The sequence below is a fragment of the Schistocerca cancellata genome, chromosome 8 (assembly GCF_023864275.1).
Source record: "Schistocerca cancellata isolate TAMUIC-IGC-003103 chromosome 8, iqSchCanc2.1, whole genome shotgun sequence".
In the NCBI taxonomy this organism is placed as follows: domain Eukaryota; kingdom Metazoa; phylum Arthropoda; class Insecta; order Orthoptera; family Acrididae; genus Schistocerca; species Schistocerca cancellata.
In genome coordinates, this window is record NC_064633.1 from 404,659,486 (window position 1) to 404,683,147 (window position 23,662).

A 23,662-nucleotide genomic window follows, 5' to 3' on the forward strand; every position below is an offset into this window, starting at 1 on the left:
TCTCTAAGACGTAGAAAGATGGAATGGCTGAGAACGAAGTACTTCTTGTTCATATATCTGTTTACTATACCTAAAGGAAACCAGCTTCAAAGTACTTACGGGAGACAACAGAATTGTGCCGTACTTATTGGAATTAGAACCGCATGTCTTTGTGCTATTACTTACCAGAATTCGAGAAAATTTTGAACACATTAAACCATGGTATACTCCAGAACAGATATTGGGAGATGACATATCAAAGAGTTTAATGTAGGCATGGGCAAACTTTGTCAATTTTGGGGGCCTGATCACGTGATCGAACAAGCGCTCTTAGTGCATAAAGACAAAACTGTAGCTTTTGTAATTTAATACGTCAATATGAATGGAACACCGTTCCCAAGGAGTGTTTAGGACACATTCGGTAAAGCGATTTTTAAAGTACGGGCCAAACGGTAATATTGTACATAGTAGGCAAAATCGTTAATGGAATTGGATAGGGTGTACATCAGAAACGTTAGTTTTTAGTTTTTGATGACAGCGTAAGTTCAGACGAGCCACCGACCACCCCTGTACAGAGACGGACGGACGAGTAACCAGTTACACAAGCAACAGTAATGCAGCTGGACTGTTCTTCCCAGGCATTAATAGTTTGATTCTGTACGTTTTTTAAACACTGCTGCAAGTAATAGCTAAAAAGTCAAAGAGACACATACTTTTTTGTTTTCGTAACTAAAAAGTTAATTCTCCATTATGAACATTTTAAAAGTTCGATTTCTTTCTATTACTCTCATAAGAATTTAGCTGATAGTTCAAAATTGAATAAAGAGGGTTCGGTAATAGTTCGGATTCACTCAGATCGTCAACAGAACAGAAAATAAAAGAAAGGGACGTGATGGAACACAAGGGACGGCACGAAACGTCGACTTCAAGGGTGCTTGGGAAAAAGGTTTTGACGCTGAATTTTCAGAGTGTATACTGTCGTCAACTGCAGACTCCGCTAGCCGACCCATTAGCGATGAGCCCAGGAAATCTATATTAGTGGATTTTGGGCTTTTGTTTCTTATTAGTCTTTATTTAGATGTTTGTTTTGTTGTCGATACAACTTGAGAAGGTTGCATAAGGTCACAGACATATCTCCTACAGAGATCTTACACAAAAATGGCCAATAACATGAAAGCTTAAAGTGACTGAGTTTCTGCTGTACCAGGACAAAGAAAAAGCCTACCCTATTCATAAATGAGATAATAAATAAATAAAATAATCTCCATTAAAACTTTTTTTTAAAATAGTAGTCTCTATAGAAGAAGAAATTTAATATATTCTTCATTGCTTGAGTCTGAGAAAGAGAACAGAACAAAAACGATAAGGTAAATGCTCTTTTACTATAAACCATTTTTCGGATTCGTGGTTACGGATATTACATTATGTCACTAATAACAGCTGTATTCAACTGATTTAATCGTAAATAATACTCCACAACTCTTAGTTACGAGAGACAACACTACCATCAGCCGGCATTAGTAAGTAGAGTTCTATTCCTTAAGTTGGTTGGGTTTTGTTGCTCGGTGGAAGAGACCAAACAGCAAGGTCATCGCTCTCATCGGATTAGGGAAGGACGGGGAAGGAAGTCGGCCGTGCCCTTTCAAAGAAACCATCCCGGAATTTGCCTGGAGCGATTTACGGAAATCGCGGAAAACCTAAATCAGGATGGCCGGACGCGGGATAGAACCGTCGTCCTCCCGAATGCGAGTCCAGTGTGCTAACTATATCTTAAGTGATTTATAATGTATTACATCCTTGGTTTCCGGGTAGTGTCTTTATCTAGCAATCGGTATATTCTGGATGCTGGAATCTAACCCAGCCACAGTTTAAATTTTGAATATAAATCATCAGTACACGCAGCCGAAGATCTCCGTCAAAAGTTCAGTGCTGTAATTGTTCTCACCAGATTCGACAGTAAATTGACGCTGGCAACGACAGTCAAGGTATAGATGTGGCTGTCGCAACGAAAATACGAAGAGACAGAGGAAGTATATGAGAATATTGAGAGGGAGCCAGTGGTAGATGGCGCTGAAAATCTAATAATCATGGGTAACTGGAACGCAGTTGCACGGGAAGGAACGTTATGTGTGAATATGGGCTTATGAGTGGGAATGAGAGGGAAGGTTTAACTGACTTTTGCAATAAATTTCAGATGGCGATAGCGAATACTCTGTCCAATAATGACAGGAGCAGGAGATACACTTGGAAAGTAGCTAGACACACAGGAAGATTCCAGATGGATTACAGGTGGAGATGTAGATTCTGATAAAAATTAAATAATGATGAAGAATAGAATCAAGTTTTAGGGAATCCTATGGAAAAATCAGTGTAGTAGAATCTGGGATACTGAGGTTCTAAGAAATGTTTAAATTCTTTTGAATTCGCTGTGAGTGTGGATACTGTGATCAGTCAAGTTGAAGAGGACAGGACATTTATAATAGAAGCAGTAGCAGATATAAATAGACAAAAATAGTTACAAGGAAGGTAACTGCGAGGAAATGAAATGACCGTATACTACTGATGGCCAGGAGTCCCCACTTGCGAAAGCTCAACGGCCCAGTTGCAACTCTTTTTCCGTTGCCACCCCATTGGGAGACTTGCGTGTCAATGATGAAGAAATGATACTGAGAACAAAGCAACACCCATTCCCAGAGAGGGGAAATTCTTCGTTCTGGCCGCGAATCGAACCTGGACCCACTGCGTGGCAGCGAGACGAGCTGACCACTCAGTTAAGATGGCGGACAACTCTGCGGAAACCTTGGGTAACAGGAAGAAGTACTTCAGTTACCTGACAAGAGACGCAGGTAAAATATATGTTGAGGGGAAAGCAGGATTACCGGAATATAAATCGTTTTGGGCTGATATAAAAGGTAAATGCAGAGATGCCAAGGGTGAACGGCTCCTGGAAAAATGTGATGAAATAAAAAGAGAAATGGTAGTCGGAACGAATGACTCAGCATATAGAAAAGTGAAAGCAGCCTTCAGTGAAATTAAAAGCAAGGGTTGTAACGTTACGAGTGCAGTGGAAATTCCACAGTTACACACAGAGGTCAGAACGGATAGGTAGGAAGAGTACAATGAATGCTTCTGTGAACAAGTATCTGTCTGATGACGTCGTGATACAATAAAATAAATTGGTGTCGATATGGAGGGGATAAGGGATCCAGGTTTTTAGTCAGAATTTAAGAGAGTCCTGGAAGACTTGAGATAAAATAAGGCAGAAGGGATAGGTAACAATCCATCAAAAATCTTAGTTCCTATGTAGACTGTGAGACTGGCTACGTACCTTCAGAGTTTCGAAGGAATATTATCCACACATTTAAGAAGGTAGCACTGGCCGACAAGTGCGCGAATAATCGCCCTGTCAGCATAGTAAGTAATGCATTTAAGCTGCAGAAGAATGGAAGAGGAAAGATGATACGATAGACGACGATCAGTTTGGCTTTAGGAAAGGTAAAGACATCAGAGAGACGGTTCTGCCTAAACATGCATGAAGAAAAATCAAGTCACAGTCATACGATTTGTCGACCAAGAAATGGTGTTCGCCAATGTAATATGTGGCAAGATGCTCTAAATTCTGACAAAAAATAGGCCCCAGCTGTATGGAAAACCGGCTAATATTTAGTATGTACAATTACCAAGAAGAAACAATTACACTGGATAACTAAAACTGAAGTGATAATATTGAAAAGGGTGTAAGACAAGGGTACATTTTTTCGCCCCTCCTATTCAGTGTAGTATATGTCAAACTATCAATGACGGAAGTAAATGTAAGTTTCAAGGTTGGGATTACAATACAGCATGAAAATATGCGAATGATAACATTGATAAGACCAAAGTAAAGATTAGCAGCAGAAGCGTTAGTAGCTTGAAACTTATTGCCAAAATTGGTGATGACGGAGCAGATGAAGTTGAGGACATCTGTTACCTTGGGAGCGTAGTAACCCATGACGGACGAAGGAGGACATAGAAAGCTAACTAGCACAGGCGAAGAGCATTCTGTCTGTATTAAGCATAGTCCATAATTTGGGAAATAAATTTTTGGGATTTTACTTTTGGAACCGATCATTTATTGGTAGATTAAGAAGCGTTTAATATGTGGTGCTACAGAATAATGTAGAAAATATGGAGGAATGGTGAGATAGGGAGCGAGAAGGTTCTCCGCAGGATCTGTGAAGAATGGAACACATGGGAAACACTGACAAGAAGAAGGGACAGTGTAGTAGTACACACATAACAACATCAGGGAATAAACTCTACAATACCAGAAGGAGCTGCAGAGGCACAAACAGTAGTAAAAGACAGAAGATGGAAAGCATCCAGCAAATAACTGAGGATTTAGGGTGCTAGTGCTATTGTGAGATATAGAGGTAGGCACAGGGGAAGAATTGGTGGCAGGCTGCATAAAACAGCTCCGGAGACTGGTGGCACATATATATTTCCTGACAGCAATTTCTGATGTTAGGGAGTTTTCGCACAGAAGGTAGTTCAGCATCCTAATCATAGCACTGGCATTCACAGGAGAAGCTTCAGTGTGCGACCATTTGCAGACATACATGCAGTACATCGTCGGACAATTGTGTGTCGGTTTCGTGCGGAAGTACTTAGCTTGTCCGCAATGGTATCAGCAGCGACACAGTTGTAGAGATGAGACCTTCTTCTGTTTCCCCAGCGGTTTCATACACCGGCTGCTTCATATGCTTCATACACCAGCTGCTTCATATGGCTCCAGAGAAAGAAATCTGACACTTGAGGCGAGGTGACCTTTGTGGCGAAGCCACAATATCACGTTGGCCAATCCACCGATTACCCAAAATTGCTCCCTGATGACTGCTCACAACAATGCTGTAATTATCTGGTGCCCCACCTTGCTGGAAGTACATCCTTTATCCAACATTCAGAGGTACATCCTACAGCAGTTCTGGCAACAAATGTTCCACGAAGATTATCTACATCCGTCCACTGAGGCGGAATGGAAGAATATGTGATGCTGTGAACCTATCACAGAGGTTGCCGGCCGACACATTAACAACAAATGACTGTAGATGTGCTTGAGGTTGAGTACTTCGTGGATTCACATGTGGCCAAACACGAAAACTGTGATACTGAAGCAGCCTTCGCGACTTAACAAATCCTCGTCAGTGTACGGGACATCATTCGAGAGCAACTACTACTGCGACTCGATGAAGGCGGAAAATATGTAGTTACTGCTCGCGTAGTAAATTCCACACAAGGCTATTTATAAAGCCAAAGATATGTGCAATAACTCTCGTACTCTTAGAGGGACTGTGCTCAACATGTCGCAGCGTCTCGTCTTTCTTTTCGGGAGTTCACACTGTTCTATTCCGATCTGTATCACGCGTACTTAAAGGGAAAGCGCCTGTTTCACGAAGCACGAAATCCGGACTTCCGAATGCCTGGTGTTGGGGAACCCACCAGCTGGGAAAGCGCAGTCGATACTCTCTCACTGCAGCTCACCAATTTCCAATCACAGACCGACATGTCAGATGCTTGTTAGCCATGCGTTAACATCTCCATGTTGATTGTTGTTGTTAAAAGGTGGCGGTCATTGCGATTGAATCGGCGTTTCCACAAGGAAGTCGCCGTCGTTGTCGTAAGGCGTGGTGGCTGCCAACCATCTAGACAGAGTTCAGTTTTGAAAGTCAGTACACGTTCCTGGTCATGTCACCGACCCAATAGCGAATGTCAGCAATAATAGCAAATTGTTTCCCAGCGTTACAAGCTGACTTCATTGAAATATATTTGTTTTTAGGTACTACACTCCTACATTAATCTGAACGAATAATTCCGGAACACCCTTCATCTGTATTATAAGAATTTGAAAAATATTGCTAATTTTCAATTAAATAATTCAATGGTAAGTAAAATTCTATTTATTTTTAAAACTAGATGTCAAATGTGGCTATGGTAAAGCACTACATCTTTGTTCATGTACCACTGTGTACCCTGAAACCAAAATGTTGAAGGCTCAGTCCTCACCTAGCAAGGTTTCATGAGTTCCATGATGTTTTAATAACAGATTATGATGGTAAGGCGCAAATAACCACAGGAGTATTATACGTAGTACTATTTATCATGACTATTTATCAGGACCAAAGTGAAGCTTTTTTGAGATACTTGTATACACAAATTTTCTCATCATTTAATTACAACTTCCATTATTCTTTGTCTTTTTTCACATATGTGTCAATAGAGACAACCTGATAAGAAGAAAGGAAGTAAAGAAGCAATATATTTGTATGAATGGGAAGTTGAAAGTAAAAGTTCATACAATAATGGAAATAATATTTTTCAATATGTATATTTTACCGATAATTTAAAATACACTATCACAAATGAGATAGTAGTCCCTATCCTTCTGCCTATGCGTGTTATGAAATTTGGTCAACTAGGTACATAGTACAGGGCCCATAATCTGTTTCAAATATAATTGTTCAAGTTGGTGGCTTTATTAAGATATTTATGAATTTTTTTACATTTCGGACTGGGGACGCAGTATGTTCAATTAGTCTACATGAAAGGATGTTGCTTCCTTCTTTTTCCTTTTTTTTTCAAGATTAACTTGATACTTCTTGCTAAGACTCAACATGACTTGTATATTGCTTAAACGAAAAGTCGAAAGTTATAGAAACAGTTTCAGACGTCTGCAGAATCATATAAATAGGTAATATTGAAAACCTGAAATTTATGGAATAGAAACTAGTGATACTTTATATCATAGCGATGGCAATTGATCACGTAAAGTTTTCCACTCATGAAATAAAATTGCGACCAGAGGGTGAGAAATTCATTCTACAGCACTAGCCACACTCTAGATCAGTCTGTGTCGGTGTGGGAAGGAATAGAAGGAATAATGAAGAAAAATTTCGAATTCATACCAAAAATGCTGGTCGATTTTTGTCTACTCAAGACGCCCCAACATCAGGAATCTTGGAATTAAAATGTGCTTACAACAGCACACTTGATGCTATAAAAAATTAACATGTAAAGTGCTTTCAGCACAGTGAGAACAATCCAAGGTTAAAGTAACTCTTCAGTAGCTAACCAAAAGAGTAAATAGCTTAGCTGATGAACAATAAAACAATTTTATGTAGAGAGCTAGGATTTTTCTCATGGATTTACGAAATGTAAATCTGAGAAATATGCACAGAATACTGAAAAACTGGATCTGAGTTAAAAGTTGCTGTACAAGAGTCAAGTCATGGAGTATCATGAGAACGAGATGTTTCAGAAGAACTAATTAAATCTGAGATGTGTCAAATTAGAGCCATACTAGGTAGTGACCTTCCTGAGTTGCGTAACAGTGTTGCTGCAGAAATTAATTATTTAAAGCTGCAGTTATTTACCCATTCTTGAAGAAATCGTGCACGACACGCAATCACTTGTTACTAGGGCAGGTGATGTTTGTAACATTCTGAGTCAGTTCCGTATACATAGAGACGACGTAGATCATAGTAGCCTGACGCCTAACCTTTTGTTATACGATATGGGGGCAGGTACTACTTTTTGATCAGTTCTTTTAAGGGGAGCTCTGCTAAAGCACAGATCGTTCCAAGTCGTCTCCCTTAATAAAAGTAGCAGACTCTCAGTTCATTTCATAAAACCGTTTATCGGAGTTTTATCTAAGACGTGGGCTGATTTGCAAAAGCCACAGTTCACTACAGGATTTATAAGAATGAGAACTGTGGGGGACAGAAACTGAAGAGTGTAACCACTTATGTGAACAATTTCAAAAGACTTTCGCATGCAAATATTATCTACCCCCGAACAGGAAAGTCTCAAGGAAGATGCTTTTAATCCAAAGCCCTTCCATAGACGGAAGGTAGTTCACGTAAATACTACGAAAAATATTTAACAAACGCGGTACTGGGACGGATTGTTATGGATTTTTAAAGCTAAAGTAGCACAAGATCTCAGACAAAAGTTAGTAAATATTCCTGAAACGAAGTTACAACAATTTACGTCTGTAATGGATTTGACTGACTTGAAACCTAAGGAATCGAAAATAAGTAATGTCAGTCACCGGCCAGTCCACTCTGCCAAGTAACCGTTATAATAACCGAGGTAGAATAAGCAACCGCTGTGTTAGCACCGCCGATAGGATCTCTAAAGAATAAGCACACACATGAAAATCAAAGTCTGTTACACCTAATTAACAAAGAAAACATGACAGAAGTTATAATCCCAGATACTTTGTTAACCTTGGAAGCAAGTGGCATAACAGTTGATAGAATCTTTAATTTATGAAATCATGGTCAACCAAACGTTAAGTAATACTCAGCGGGCCGATAATGAAGTGCAAGAGCGCACTTCCGAAACGAAATGGCACACTCAGATTCCAACAGTTTGTATGGTTGAGGTGGTAGAAGACGGCTGTCACGTTATACAAGATTCAACGAGCTACGTAAAAGCAACCTCATAACACCCTTAGGATGTTGAGTGTGGGGTGGGCTGAGAGCAACAATGCCGAAGCTATGAACCTGTTGTGACACAATGATGAGATACATATTAAAGATCAGTGGTGTACTGATCATAAAATGTGTAATATGTGACGTGAAAGAATTATTCGAGCTGCTGTCAGTGCTCTAGTAGGGAGCGTACGGAATACGATTTTACTAGATACTGGAGCTAATTTAGTTACTAGAATTATTTAGATTGCTAAAGTTCCTACCTTGCTCGTTTGGAACTGTAAAATTGTTATCGATGCAGTAGGTCCTAGGCCACACAATATCAAGGTGCAAACACAGCTGGCTGCAGTCCCAGGATGGAGAGCGATTAGATGCGCATTTTTAATCGTATTAAGTCTGATCATAAACTTGATCCTTCATACTGAACTTTTACGAGAGAGGGACGTCAAATTAGACCACTCTAATTGTAAGCATTACTTTTGTGTTGATGTAAAGTACTATTATAGAACTTTTGTGAAAAGAAGCCAGACATGGTAAGTACTGTCAAGGTGAAAAAGTCTATTATTTTTAAAACCAAAGTGCTGCATATCAGCAGTCAGCAATTGCATCATGTGGATGTGAACTCTAATGATTAAACATCATGTGAGTAATAATGTACTGGAAGATAAGTACGTTAATTGTCAGCACCAAGTTGACTAGCCAGTTTATTATGAAATGATATAGATATATTCTCAGAGAAACCAGGCATCATTCAAGGCTATGAATTCCATATACACGCAGTTTGTCAGAAAACCTATTGTCATAAATCTTGCTCCACCTTATGACGCACGGAAAAGGCTGTTACTGAAGAAATGCGTACAAAATACATGAGTTTTCTACTCATGCAGGTGTGTGTAAATACATAGATGATATGAGTTATACATATTAATAAGTTAGGACAAAAAACCCTAATATGTGTTCCATGCAAAAAGTGCACGGGTATGAGTAAGGCGCAGTAATTAATATGACCTGTATCCATATACTTACTGTATAAACGACGTATGTGTATTCCATAGTTAATACGTATGTAGTTCACAGAGTATTCAGAAACCGAAATCGTTTTCTGTGAATTAATATACTACTCTTGATCACAAAACTGATTAATCTTTCAATAGTGTGTCAGATCGTTGTTAACTACTGGTAATGTTTTCAAAATAAAGTCTTCTGTCTGTTAAATGACTGATAAAAGTAATTAAGCTGTAAAACATTGTAAGTGAGCGATTGGCTGGTCCTCCCCATGCCTACTGTATCTGCATTCATGTACATAATAGTGAGGAAGCGAGTAAAGTACGTTTAGGAATCTTTTATTAATGTTGCGAGGATGATAAGACTGTGGCATTAAAACCTACCTCCAGTGCTACTGACAAATGCGTGTTAGTCTGTAATTATCAGTGATTGAATGTGCTATGGATCCTATAAGTAATATGAAGAAATAGTTGGTGAAATACACAGATGAACAATATATTCATGTTTTCACTTAGAAAAATACACAGTACTTCACTCAGTAAGCTTTCATATAGGTTTAAGATTAAAATATATTTTCAAGAAGGCAGTAATTTTGATCCACTTACATGTAATTGCAACGAAGACAAGAGAATAGTCATGCATATTATACATGACATAATAGCTGTGTCGTCAGGATGATGGAGTGGTTGCGTGCGATGGAGCACGTTGGTCGGCGCTGTGGAAGTTGGAAATTTGTGGTAAGACCGAACTGCTGAAGTCATCAGTCCCTTGACTTACATACTATTTAATTTAACTTAAACTAACTTACGCTAAGGACAACATACACACCCATGCCTGAGGGAGAACTCGAACGTCCGACGGGAGGAGCCTCGTGAACCGTGGGAAGGCGTCCAAGACCACGCAGCTACCCCGCGCGGCTCGGCGCTCTGGGCTCCAATGACGCAACATTAACAGGAAATTAATTCTTTGTACTGAAGTTTCCAATCGTGTATTCTTCTCTGTGGCGCTGTCCCTGACAGCGGTAATGCAGCACATGGCATCGGAATATCCTGACGATGTCTTAGCCTCCTGCAAACCCTGTAGTGACTGGCGTAGTTCGTACAATAGGCGTTGCTGACCAAGACACAGCAATTCACCACAGTGTGGAGATCAACAAGAGCAAAGCTTCTCCACCAAGTGAGGCAGGAGATGTCGATGTCTGCGCACAGGTACTAGTCGGGGCGAATAGCAGTTACCATGCCCCCTGAATACTGCAACAGGTGGATGGTGTGCCTGACACCATCAGTTCGGCTCAGGAAGCCGGACGTAGAAGCCACAAAGTCTTGGTTTCAGTGGTTCCGCGGTCGTCAGCTGACAGCGGCCAGAGATGACGCACCATACAGGAAAGCAGTCTCAGAAGAGGAAGTCATCTTTCCAAATAGTAGCAGTGCTTCACAAGCTCGTCCTGGCAGGCTAGTGTACTGCACCGTAAAGATTTCAGTGCTTGGGAGCTTGAGTAATTGTTACTGATTGTCTGAATAGTGACTTTATGCCTGGTCTGCGATAGCCAAATGTGGCCCATTTATTCAGGCTCATCGGCGACGTTTACCTAATTTACATGAATGTCTCAGACGGCTTCAACTTGTTGCCTTTCTACCGTATTAGCAGGCTGGCAGGTGTTCTTGTGAAAGTTTTCCTTTCATATATGAAATCAAGTTGTGATTCTACACTCCTGGAAATGGAAAAAAGAACACATTGACACCGGTGTGTCAGACCCACCATACTTGCTCCGGACACTGCGAGAGGGCTGTACAAGCAATGATCACACGCACGGCGCAGCGGACACACCAGGAACCGCGGTGTTGGCCGTCGAATGGCGCTAGCTGCGCAGCATTTGTGCACTGCCGCCGTCAGTGTCAGCCAGTTTGCCGTGGCATACGGAGCTCCATCGCAGTCTTTAAAACTGGTAGCATGCCGCGACAGCGTGGACGTGAACCGTATGTGCAGTTGACGGACTTTGAGCGAGGGCGTATAGTGGGCATGCGGGAGGCCGGGTGGACGTACCGCCGAATTGCTCAACACGTGGGGCGTGAGGTCTCCACAGTACATCGATGTTGTCGCCAGTGGTCGGCGGAAGGTGCACGTGCCCGTCGACCTGGGACCGGACCGCAGCGACGCACGGATGCACGCCAAGACCGAAGGATCCTATGCAGTGCCGTAGGGGACCGCACCGCCACGTCCCAGCAAATTAGGGACACTGTTGCTCCTGGGGTATCGGCGAGGACCATTCGCAACCGTCTCCATGAAGCTGGGCTACGGTCCCGCACACCGTTAGGCCGTCTTCCGCTCACGCCCCAACATCGTGCAGCCCGGACTGAATAGTGCACGGTGCATCCAAACCGTCATCGAACCCATCGTTCTACCATTCCTAGACCGGCAAGGGAACTTGCTGTTCCAACAGGACAATGCACGTCCGCATGTATCCCGTGCCACCCAACGTGCTCTAGAAGGTGTAAGTCAACTACCCTGGCCAGCAAGATCTCCGGATCTGTCCCCCATTGAGCATGTTTGGGACTGGATGAAGCGTCGTCTCACGCGGTCTGCACGTCCAGCACGAACGCTGGTCCAACTGAGGCGCCAGGTGGAAATGGCATGGCAAGCCGTTCCACAGGACTACATCCAGCATCTCTACGATCGTCTCCATGGGAGAATAGCAGCCTGCATTGCTGCAAAAGGTGGATATTCACTGTACTAGTGCCGACATTGTGCATGCTCTGTTGCCTGTGTCTATGTGCCTGTGGTTCTGTCAGTGTGATCATGTGATGTATCTGACCCCAGGAATGTGTCAATAAAGTTTCCCCTTCCTGGGACAATGAATTCACGGTGTTCTTATTTCAATTTCCAGGAGTGTAGAATGGCGTAATGTCTGCTCCTCACTAAGTCACATTGCTCAGTTCACAACTGCGGTCTCCTACTCTCGCGGATGAGCCAATGTCTTCCGGGTTTGATCTACGCTCTGCATGTCAGCTTTCTGCCTGTTTGTCGTCTGGTTGCACACATCGTGTGGGCCTGGCTTGGCTTGGTGCTGGCTAGTGAAGAGTGAGAAAATTTTACATTTGCCCATAATGAACTACTGCTGTTATGGTTAACGTTCAGATTTCAACGGTCGTTAAGCTAAAGCTACCGCAGTATGTGTTCGGCTCTTTGAGCGGCAAATGTTTAACGTCAGCCGAAGTCCGAGAGTAAATCATTTTAGAGCGGAAGATTTCCGTATTCTGATTTCTTAAATGTTATCTACAACGGCATTAATATAGCAATAGTTGCGTCTTGGTCTGTTGTAATTTATGAATTTTATCCACCTGTAATTAACAGTTATTAATAAGTCAACGAGTCAAAATTAAGAAGGAGAGTTGTTATAACCAGTTAAATGAAATGAAGAGGTAGGAGGGACTGTCACAACTGACGAGACGTATATCGAAATACGATTTCATTGCAAACGTTGGAGATGGCCAGTGCAACAAAAATACAGCAAAAGATGAGCGTGTACATTCCATTACACCGGTGCTTCGTTTGGTTAGAAAGGAAGGAGGTGTTAATTCGTGAAATATAAACTGGGAAAGGTGTGACTTTTAGAACAAGCTGGCCAAGTGCTACGACTGGCAGAGAAAAATGAACATGAGGAATGGTGATGAGCTCAACAATGGAGATTACCACACCAACATTAGCCATTGGCAACAATGTAAATAAATTGTTTGCTTACATTAAGGAACTGAATAATGATAAGAGGCAGTAATAAAATAATCTTAAACAACAGACCACCCATTTTACTAATCGTGTGGAGGGTCAGGTCAAAAGGAATAGCATGATCTTCGAGGGCATCAAAATAAGCTTGAAAAGAATCCATTGATATATCGACGTGAAAGCTCAACGTGTTACGTAACGAACTCAGGAATGAACAACGGAAGCTCGCAGAAGAGGTTCAGAAATTAAAACTTAAAATATCACAGATCACGAGTATAATAAAGTCACATTCAATCTGGTGCAAATTAAAATTAATGGGGACGTCGTAAGGAAGCACACTTCACAGCACAAGAAAACTCTATTGATGATGTCAGCTGGCGCACAGGTACGATGCACAGGCCTGGCCAGTGAAGATGAATACATGCAGCAACCCATTTTAGATGAGCGTGTGCTAAAAGAAAAAAAATTAATAATATGGTACATGAGAAATGTCACGTTATGATGAGTGTTGCCCCAGGCATGAGTGCTGATGCCAGTCAGTTTAAGTAGGCTCGCTCAACGCTGTTTTAAATGAAGAAAAAAAAGGAGTAATATGAAAGTGCACATACGCGTGGCTTAAATGTTCCTGATGGTTATAATAGACTTAGTGAATTTCTGATGGCCTTCTTAAATTCTGGTCTGTCGAACAACAGTGGGAAAACAAGTCTAAATTATGACCACCACCACTCGTGCTGACAGAGTCATTCACGAGTTTTTACGGAAGTATTGTGATTGTAACGTATGTCTAGATGAACGTCACCGACCTTATATACATTCTTATTCAGTGATTACCACTGCATGTCCATGAGAAATTAGCTCTCACGAGATGCAAAGACGTCGATAATATATATTTGATGATAGACAGAATTCAAGCTCTTGACATCGAGTGAAGCCAGCGTGAGGTCAATCATTCAGAGATGAGAAACCGATACATGAGGCATCGCGAAACGAGTACTGTAATGACCGGAATTTCGGAGCACCAAATCGGCGAAACGATCGTAACCGGTCTCAGAGATACAATGACTGCAGACGATTTTGCGATGACGAGGAGGGCTCTTTTGAATTTGAGAGGAACGACGAACATGAGACTTAGCTATTGATCCCCACTGCTGGGAATAAACGATAATGCGTTTCCACATCGGGATTCAAAGGAAAACTGTGTTTAGTTTTGGACGCGACCAACTCCAAAACTAAATGTACGGACATGGGTTCACCTAATTCGCTATAACAATGCAGATAGAAAGTTGACGTGACGCCATGGAGGAATTCTTAAGGGAATATAAGTTACGAGACTAAGTATACCGTCAGTCCCATTGTTACAACAACTAGACGTGGAATTGAGGTTGACATCTTATGGGATTCTTGCTCGGAGGTGAGAGCAATTACAGAAAATCTTTGTTGCAACTCAGTGATCGTGCAACCACGGCGGTTTTTCCAACATAGTAGACGTGCTTGGGAATCGAAGCAAGCCAATCAGGGACAATGTCTGTTGAAATGTTGGGGTTTTTGGGGAGGATATTTCTATCATTTTGACCCTCTGTTCGAATGGCAAATGTCCAAGATCATTCACAGTAATATCGGTATCCATCGATTTAATAACATGCTTCCAGAGCCCTACCTCACCATTCACTATATGCTTGCACAACTAAGAAATCAAAATAAAATCTTCTCCAAGTTCTCTGGGGAAGTAACCTTATAGATGAAGTCCGAACCCAAAGTAGCCAGCACAGGTAGCTTTCAGGCCACCTTAACTGGAAATTTTCATGTAAAATCATTAATCGTAGTCCCAAAAATAAGCATTAGATTTGAATTGGTTACCTAACAGGTCCCAGTTCCATCCGAAAACTCTGGCAGTCTTGCAATGATCCCATTGCGGTAACATGCACTCCTCATTGATCAGACATGCAGAGTTACCAGTACTGAAAAGTGCACAAACGGGCCTTTCGTTCATAGACACATACAGAAAAGGAATATGGGCCCCAGAGATCGCCACAGTTCTTGTGTGGAAGGCACTTCGTCGTTATCCACACGTAAGGTATCAAGTGTCTCTGAGGCTTTCCTACCTGTACAGTTCCTCACAACATGCCCACTTATTTTGCACTTAAGCACTTTAGTGCAAGCGACACCTATTGCCGGTTTACTATTTGTCGTTATTTTGGCTCCCAGTCGTAACTTCTTTTTCCTGTTCCTGGTCAGCAGGCGCTACAGCTTGCCCGTGGCTCATCCATTCTTCTAATTGGCGGAAGTTCGATGGCTGCTTGATAAACAACGCCATAGGGCCATCACTGTACTGCATTCCTACATAATTATTTTCAGCTATTACCTCTTCAGTATAATTCAGAAAAATGTCAAGCATTATCTTATCCTCTTGATGTACTTCTCTAATATTCGTCATCATGAGGCACGCCGAGATAACTTTTGCCTACACGCTCTTGCCGGGCCTGGACGCTGAAGTGGTTATGGCTGATTAATCACGAAACGCAGTGAACGACTGATCTGTGCCACGTAGCGGCCATCTGTGCCTGCTCCAGTCGCCCACGCAACATAGGGCTCAGCAAATGATAATATTTAACGATTAGTCCTAGAAACTCCCTCCTATGTTGCAGTTCCAACAAGAATTTTACGGCTCTCAGTACCACCAGCAGAATCTAATGACAATATCACAGCTCCTCGCAATAATCTCTCTAACAGGTTGGATACATTTACAAATAAATTAGTCATTGCAATAGAAGGGCACACATGAGGTGTTTCCTGCTCCGCTGGTTGACAGAACTCACCCACAATAACCTGCCACGAGCGGGCTAACATCCTCTGGGCTCGTACCGGCGATTCATTGTTTGCATGTCGCCATGTACATAGGACACAGACAATTTGATGATACACAGATCCTGCATTCTTCCAACAAAATAAATAACACCGGCTGTAGTTCTGTTACTCCGCTAGCGAGATGGCTCGCTAACCTCGGAAAAGGAAACTAGTGACTCTGACCCCGCTACGGTAAGTTCATTGCTGGAGACGGCGTCACTCACCTGTGCTTCCTTCTGGTTCGGCGTGGCCACCGGACGACCAATAACCTCCCACAGACGGCGCACTAACTTGGCCGCACTACCTGATGTTATCAGTCCCGTGAATATTTAGTTCATAAACTAATCCTTCCTTTCTCAGTTCCGCCACCCGAAACACCTCACTGGCAGCCATGCTGAAGCAGAACGCCAAGAAGTAATATCTGACAAACTGAATGCGACACATATATACAAGTCAACCATTTTCAGTTTCCCCTGCAGAAAAGAAAAATACTAATGCTATCACACCCACGTCTCCACACCAAAAACCACGCTCTCTGCTATCAAAGTGTAACAGTTCTAGTAAGCGGAAAGGCAATGTTGAAGTAGGTATGCCGTATTGTTATAAAACACATATTGCCTTTACTACAGTTTCAACATCCAACAAACACATTTCTTGAAAATAATTTTAAAGATCACACAAACGCTTTCTTTATAATAATTCTCAAGTCACACATAGCCCAGCAAATGTTAATTAGAATGATTTCTCACACTATTGTAATAAGACAGAATTTTAAGATACTTAACTGAAATTGATCACTGGTATAATCTTATAACGTGCTTAGCCGAGCTAAAAACATTACATAAACGATTTTAGAGCTGGCATCCGTTTAACCATGAAATATTATAATCGAACGGTATATTGCAATACACTCACTGAGAAACAACACGCTGTTGTCCATGCCTGGAATAAGTAATTCTGCTGGCAACACAGATAACATTACTTGTTTGTATATTATTATTGGGCAGCGTTCTCTGTTTTCAAATGGATTATTCCCAGTAACTCCAGGCAGTTACAAGTCAGTCAACACTGATTATAATAAGATAGCGTCAGCCCCTCTTTACTTGGAGTCACCAACCACAGTGGTCACAGGAAACCATCAACTAAGGCTTTCAGTGGCACCCAACAAATTCGGACACCAGAGCATAGGATGTCTTAAGCATCGGTGACAACTAGTGGTCAATTAAAATTACTGTTTGATGGCAACCGCCACTTTTCTCATTCGGACCAAGTAGACGAATCTACAGCAGTACGGAGAGTGACGTCCTGCAGTAAGAGCGAGCCAGACAGGCTATTCTTCGAGGCCGCAGGCTAATTCTAAAAGATCGCCCCACCAATGTTCGCAGTAATAAGCAGCTGCAATTAGGCAGCGCCACACTCGCGTTGTTCGTAGCACCGCACTGCAGCGAGCCCAGGAAAGTTACGTGCGGGAATTCTAATCTTATCCGCTACCTGTGACGACTGAAGATCGGCATGTCATCTCCTACCAAACACATATCCATGGGGAGAGGACCGTCGCTGAATACACGCACTTGTGCATTAACCACACATTTTCAACTCCACCTTACATTATAATACAGTGACAAAAGAGCTCCATACTTTGTCTCTGGATGACGAGGTACCATTTTCAAAAAGAGGAAAATAAAGATTGAGACTAGAATAAGCAAGATAAAAGGACTTCACACAGTTACCACACGAAGTGGAACTCACCACCGTCTAGTTTATAACACTAGATGAGTCATCATAATGATACATTCTCATTTGGGTAAATCCCCTTTCACGTAAGGTTTAATCTGAGGTACATGCGTTACAAAACCCTTCTATTTCTGGGTTTACTTACCAACAACTTACGAAACAGAAAATACGTGCAGCTCCCACAAACCTATGCAAAAGCTTTCCCATAATTTTATCTATCCCACAACTTGTCGTGCCAAACGTTTTTACCCAAAACTGATCCTCTGGTTTCAGAAAGATCGGTCATCTTCTAGTGTTATAACGTTTTTCCATTTTATTATGAGCTACCCTCAAGCTATTACGGGCGGTTATCCAATTAGCGCAGTTCCCTACACCGTTCTCCCTCTCCGCAAGCAAAACATTAAGTGACACAAACATCAAGCTAGGGCTTGGGCTTCAGAAGCTGGTCCTTGATCGTGTTTAGGGCATACCCTAGCGTAAATAAGAAAGTATCAGACCAGTATGATAGCTATGATGGAATGCGATCAAGGCAAGTCTCAAATTACAATTCACCTTTTCCACCGAGAAGGGGTTCGGATAATATGGCGTTGTTCTCTATGAACCGCGCCTACATCGGAGCAGAAATTATGAAATGCAGCGAATTTAAAAGGCATAGCGTTATTGGAAACCAGCATGTGACAATGCTAAAAGATACCAAATAAGCGATGCGGACACCATATAGACCCTTGCGGAATAATATTACGAGCAATAAGCCAAAGCACGTTGAACGTTCCTCCACAAACGAAGAATATGGAAGCGGTCCCACATAATCAAGCTACCGGGTGTCTCAAACCTTCTGCGTCAGATTGAAAAAGGTGACATTGGGCTCGCCGGCCGCTGTGGCCGAGCGGTTCTAGGCACTTCAGTCTGGAACCGCGCAGCTGCTACGTACGCAGGTTCGAATCCTGCCTCGGGCATGGATGTGTGTGATATCCTTAAGTTATTTAGGTTTAAGTAGTTCTAAGCCTAGCGGACTGATGACTTCAGATGTTAAGTCTCATAGTGCTTAGAGCTATTTGAACCATTTGATAGTAGGCCCACAGTCGATTATGTTGACAATGGGAATTAATAGTCGGGAATGCAAATTTATTTTGTAACGGAGATACGAAGCGTACACCACATAACAGCAAAGTGGCTCATGGTAATTGCTCAGTGTCATGGCTGCCAGTCTCATTGGAAGCATGGATACTGCCCATGAGTTGTTCCGCATTCTGTCAAAGATACCTGATATCTGTTGTTCCAGGAAGCAGTTCTGTACCAACAGGGCAGTTATGATCCTAGCAAGGAGGTCTTCACCCGTCTGTAGGGGACTTCATACACTAACGTGTTGACGTAACCCCAGAGGAAAGATTCAGAGGTGTGAGAGGCGGCTATTGCTCTGGCAATGGGACAAGACCTCTCCTTCCAGTCCAACAATGAGGAACATGATGTTCAAGTGATTGCGGACATTAACACTGAAGTGGGCTGGTGCACCGTCGTGTTGAAACCCAGTCCTTTCGTGGGCTACAAGGGGTACTGTCTCGAAGAACTATGGCAGCACATCTCGCATGGAACACAAGGCAATGTGGACCAGACAAAATGGGAGACAGATACTAGTGTCCTGCTAGGTGACCTTGAACAGTGCCCGTCCGAATACGCTGACGAGATTCGTTCCTAGTGGCCACCGATGTGGGAGGCTTGGGGATTTCAGAACAGCACTCGGTGTTGCAATAAAAGCATTCAGACTGGCAGTCATCGCTTTGGAGCTACATTGTTGTTGAGCGGTGTGCGCTGTGTATATCCATAACGCAATAAATATGTATTTCCGACCAAGGGTTCCCCGTCTCAGTATAATCGCTTGTGGACCCACTACCACATGTTTCAGTTTGACGCAAATCTTTTGTGATACCCTGTACAGTTTTCGCATAAGTTAAGTTGCTACATCGGAAGACAGAAATGCTCGTCGTGAAATCGTGTTTGCTTATCCAGAAATTTTCAGACCCTGTGGTGAAGTCGGCGTAAGAAGGTTCCCGACAGTTAAGAGCGTTGTTACTAGCTTTCAGCTGCCAAGGGCGAACAGCGGCAGGCGAGAAGAGTACCCGTGTATAGGGGTGTGAGAACACCGAATGGATCTATGCACTATGGGACGTAACATGTGAGCTCATCAGTCCCCTTCACTTAGAACGACTTAAACCTAACTAACCTAAAGACATCACACACACCCATGCCTGAGGCAGGATTCGATCCTGTGACCGTAGCAGCAGCGCGGTTCCAGACTGAAGTGCCTACAACCGTTGGGTCGTAGAACCCAGCTGAGAGAACACCGAAATTTTACCATTAAAACTTTTACAGAATCACATTACGTGTTTCGCTAAGTTGGGCGTACTAAACTGCCATGACCTGTCCACTGAAAATGTCAGACATCAACTTACGCCGACATGACTATGGCACCAGCTGTTTGATCTGTTTATACTTGCTCTTCCATATGAAATTTTCTCTAATTTTCATGCACTATGAGATCACTCCCAAATTACTTTCAACTGGGTTCCGTGATAAAAACTGAAAATAGTCACATGACAGCAGGACTTTCTTGCTTTGTTTCCCACGGCCAGTGCAACAATACTTTCGCTTCAAGTGAATGGGTCTGACAATCTCTCCTTTCCTTAATGCTACTTAGTAGGGTGTCTCCATCCTGTTGTGCGGCAATATTCTTAAAGATAAGTGGGGTACCACTAAGAATGGCACAACTTTGATTTTATCACCCTGGAGTGATCTCCACTGGGGTTATTCTTCACCCAGTTCTGCCCTGGAGGAAACATACGGCTCATTCCATCAGCCAAGATATTTTCTAAGCCACGGATATGTCTGCCCGTAAACTGAAACGCTGAAATACGTACATTTAACGAAACGTCCCAAATTTCCTGGTCTTGCTAACACCCAACTGAGAGCCTGTCACCAAAATGGAGCATGTAGACGACTCTGGAGCAGTACAGCTTAGATCAGGAAGAGCGTGTCGAGTAGTCGATACTTCCCAGCCGACGGCTGAGTCCAAAAACATACTTACGAGTAGTGTCTACTGTGTCGGACACGTCCGATCGTAACTAACACTACTCGTATATACAGGGTGGTCAGAAAATGTCTGAAACGCTTCTAGGGATGTTGCACGGAAGGTTCCACTCAGACATAAATAGTAAGAAAAAATGTTTATATGTTGCTCCGTTTCCGTGTCATTTAGCATTGAAATTAGTCAATCGGGGCGTCCCGCGCTCACATTCAAGAGGCCTGCCAAAGACAGCCAACGAGTGCTTTAGTCAGCTGAAACTTGAAATTTGGCGGCGCTTTAATCAGACTGGCTACCTTCAATGCTAAATAACTCGAAAACGCCGCGATATATCGAATTTTTTTCTGAGTATTTATGTGTCAGTTCATCCTGCCCTGCAACATTTGTGCAAGCATTTCAAAACATTTTCTGACCACTCTGTGTATAAATATCTGTGATAGCATGACGGATCTATGACATTTGCTTTAGCGCGGATACACTAATATCGTGCGATCTCCAAAGGAAATCAAGAATTGGCCAGTAGAAGGTTAATGGGCAAGGGACGCTGCATTGTAGCATACGGTAGTAAGTTGGAAATCTGGGTGTGTCACTTGTCACTAACTGTGTCCAGATGCGCCAAGCGTCAACTTCATAACAGATCAGCGGATTCGCCGTCCGTAGGCGGTTAAGTCAACCGCTTATGACAAGCAGTAAATCCGCTTTCGAGTTCCGATGCGGAACAAATTTTGTAGTTGGATGTGCTTATGTAATTAGTAGGGAAGAAGAGACGTAGATCTGCATTAATGGAACTGTAGGTGAATAATGTGAGCGCTTTATGGTCGCGAACTCCTGTTAGCACCAAAGAAGAAGCGGAAGTTACGATTGCACAGTTTTGATGGGAAAACAAGGACATGAAGTCGCGGGGTGAAGGAAATGACGCTGCTGCAAAAATGATTTAACATAACTTACTGAACATCAAGGGAAGAGTTTAAGAGAGTCACTGCGTTTCCACCAAAGTGTATTTTAGTCTCAGCCCCGACTAATGAGAGGATGTTTCCAGAATGCAATTAATACACTGCAACAGAGTGTGCGCTGATACGAAACTTCCTGGAAAATTAAAACTGTGTGCTGGACCGAGACTCTCGTGCAGTCTTCGTGTGAGAACTTACGTGAAGCTCGAAAGGTAGGAGACAAGTTACCTGGCGGAAATATAGCTGTGAAAGCAGGGCTTGAGTCGTGCTTAGATAGCTCAGTCGATAGAGCAATTGCACACGTCTTTAATCTCCCAGGAAATCTGACGAGAGGATGTATTTGTAAATTAAAAGCAGCACACTACTAACCATTTCGTATTAAACCTACCTGTAGCTGACAAAGGAAATGTAAGAATCATCCAGCGACCAGATTGTGAGTGCTATACTCCCACACACGCAGTAGCGAAGCACGATGATACTGCAAGGACTGAACTGGAAGCCTAAGCAATCAACAGTGTAACTCCTCACGAAATGTATCAACTTGAAAACGTAGAATAATTATTACACCGATTTATGGAGTCAAGCACTTGATATAAATTATATTTCATATGTTAAAGGGCTTCCCACTTGACTGTAGTGCTTTATGTTCCTCTTCATGGAAACAGGCTGGTTTAGACAGTTCCTGTGAATGTATGGACTGGTTAGGGTGGCTGCAGGGAGTTCAGTGAGTAACTCTTTTTTCAGTCATCAGTCTTCTGATTGGTTTCATGGGGACCGCCACAAACTCCTCCCTTGTGCCAGTCTCTTCATCTCAGAGAAGCGCTTCCAATATATCTCCTCAATTACTTGTTGGATACATCTCAATCTCTGTCTTCCTCCACAGTTTTTACCCTCTCAGCTCCCTCTGGTACCATGGAAGTCATACCGTGATGTCTTAACAGAGCTTCCATAATCCTGTCCATTCTTCTTGGTAGTGTTTTCCATATATTCCTTGCCACACCGCTTCTGTCGAGAACCTCCTCATTTCTTACCTTACCAGTCCACCTAAATTACAATATTTGTCTGTAGCACCATATCTTAAAGGTTTCCATTCTCTTTTGCTCCGTCTTTCCAACCGTCCCTGTTTCAATACCATAAAATACTGTGCCCAAAACGTACACTGTCTGAATTTTTTTCCTCAAAGTAAGGCCTATGTTTGAAACTACTAGACTTTTGTTGGCCAGGAATTCCCAGTTTACCAAAGCTAGTCTGCTTTTGATGTCCTCCTTGCTCCGTCCGTCATGGTTATTTTACTGCCTAGGTAGCATAATTCCTTAACTTCATGTACTTCATGATCTCCAATCCTGATATTAAGTTTCTCGGTGTTTTCATTTCTGGTACTTCCCATTACTTTCGTCTTTCTTCGATTTACTCTCAATCCATATTCCCTCTCACAAGACAGTTCATTCCTTTCAGCAGATCCTGTAATTCTTCATTTTCACTGAGGATAGCAATTTCACCAGCGAATCTTATCACTGATAACCTGTCACCTTGAATTTTCATTCCACTCTTTAACCTTTCTTTTATTTCTGTCATTGCTTCTTCGATGCACTTCTTTCTTTCTCTTCCGGTCTTACTGCTTCCTCTTGGTTCTTGTGTATATCGTCTCTCTTTATAGCTAACTCTTCTTTCCCTCAGAATTTCGAATATCTTGCACCACTTTACATGGTCGAATGCTTTTTCCACGTAGACAAATTCTGTGGACTTGTCTTGATTTTTCTTTAGTCTTACTTCCATTATCAACCGTAACGTCAGAACAGCCTCTCTGGTACTTTTACCTTTCTTAGACCAAAACTCATCGCCATCTAACCAATGTCGTCAAAATGCGTTGGTTTTGTCGG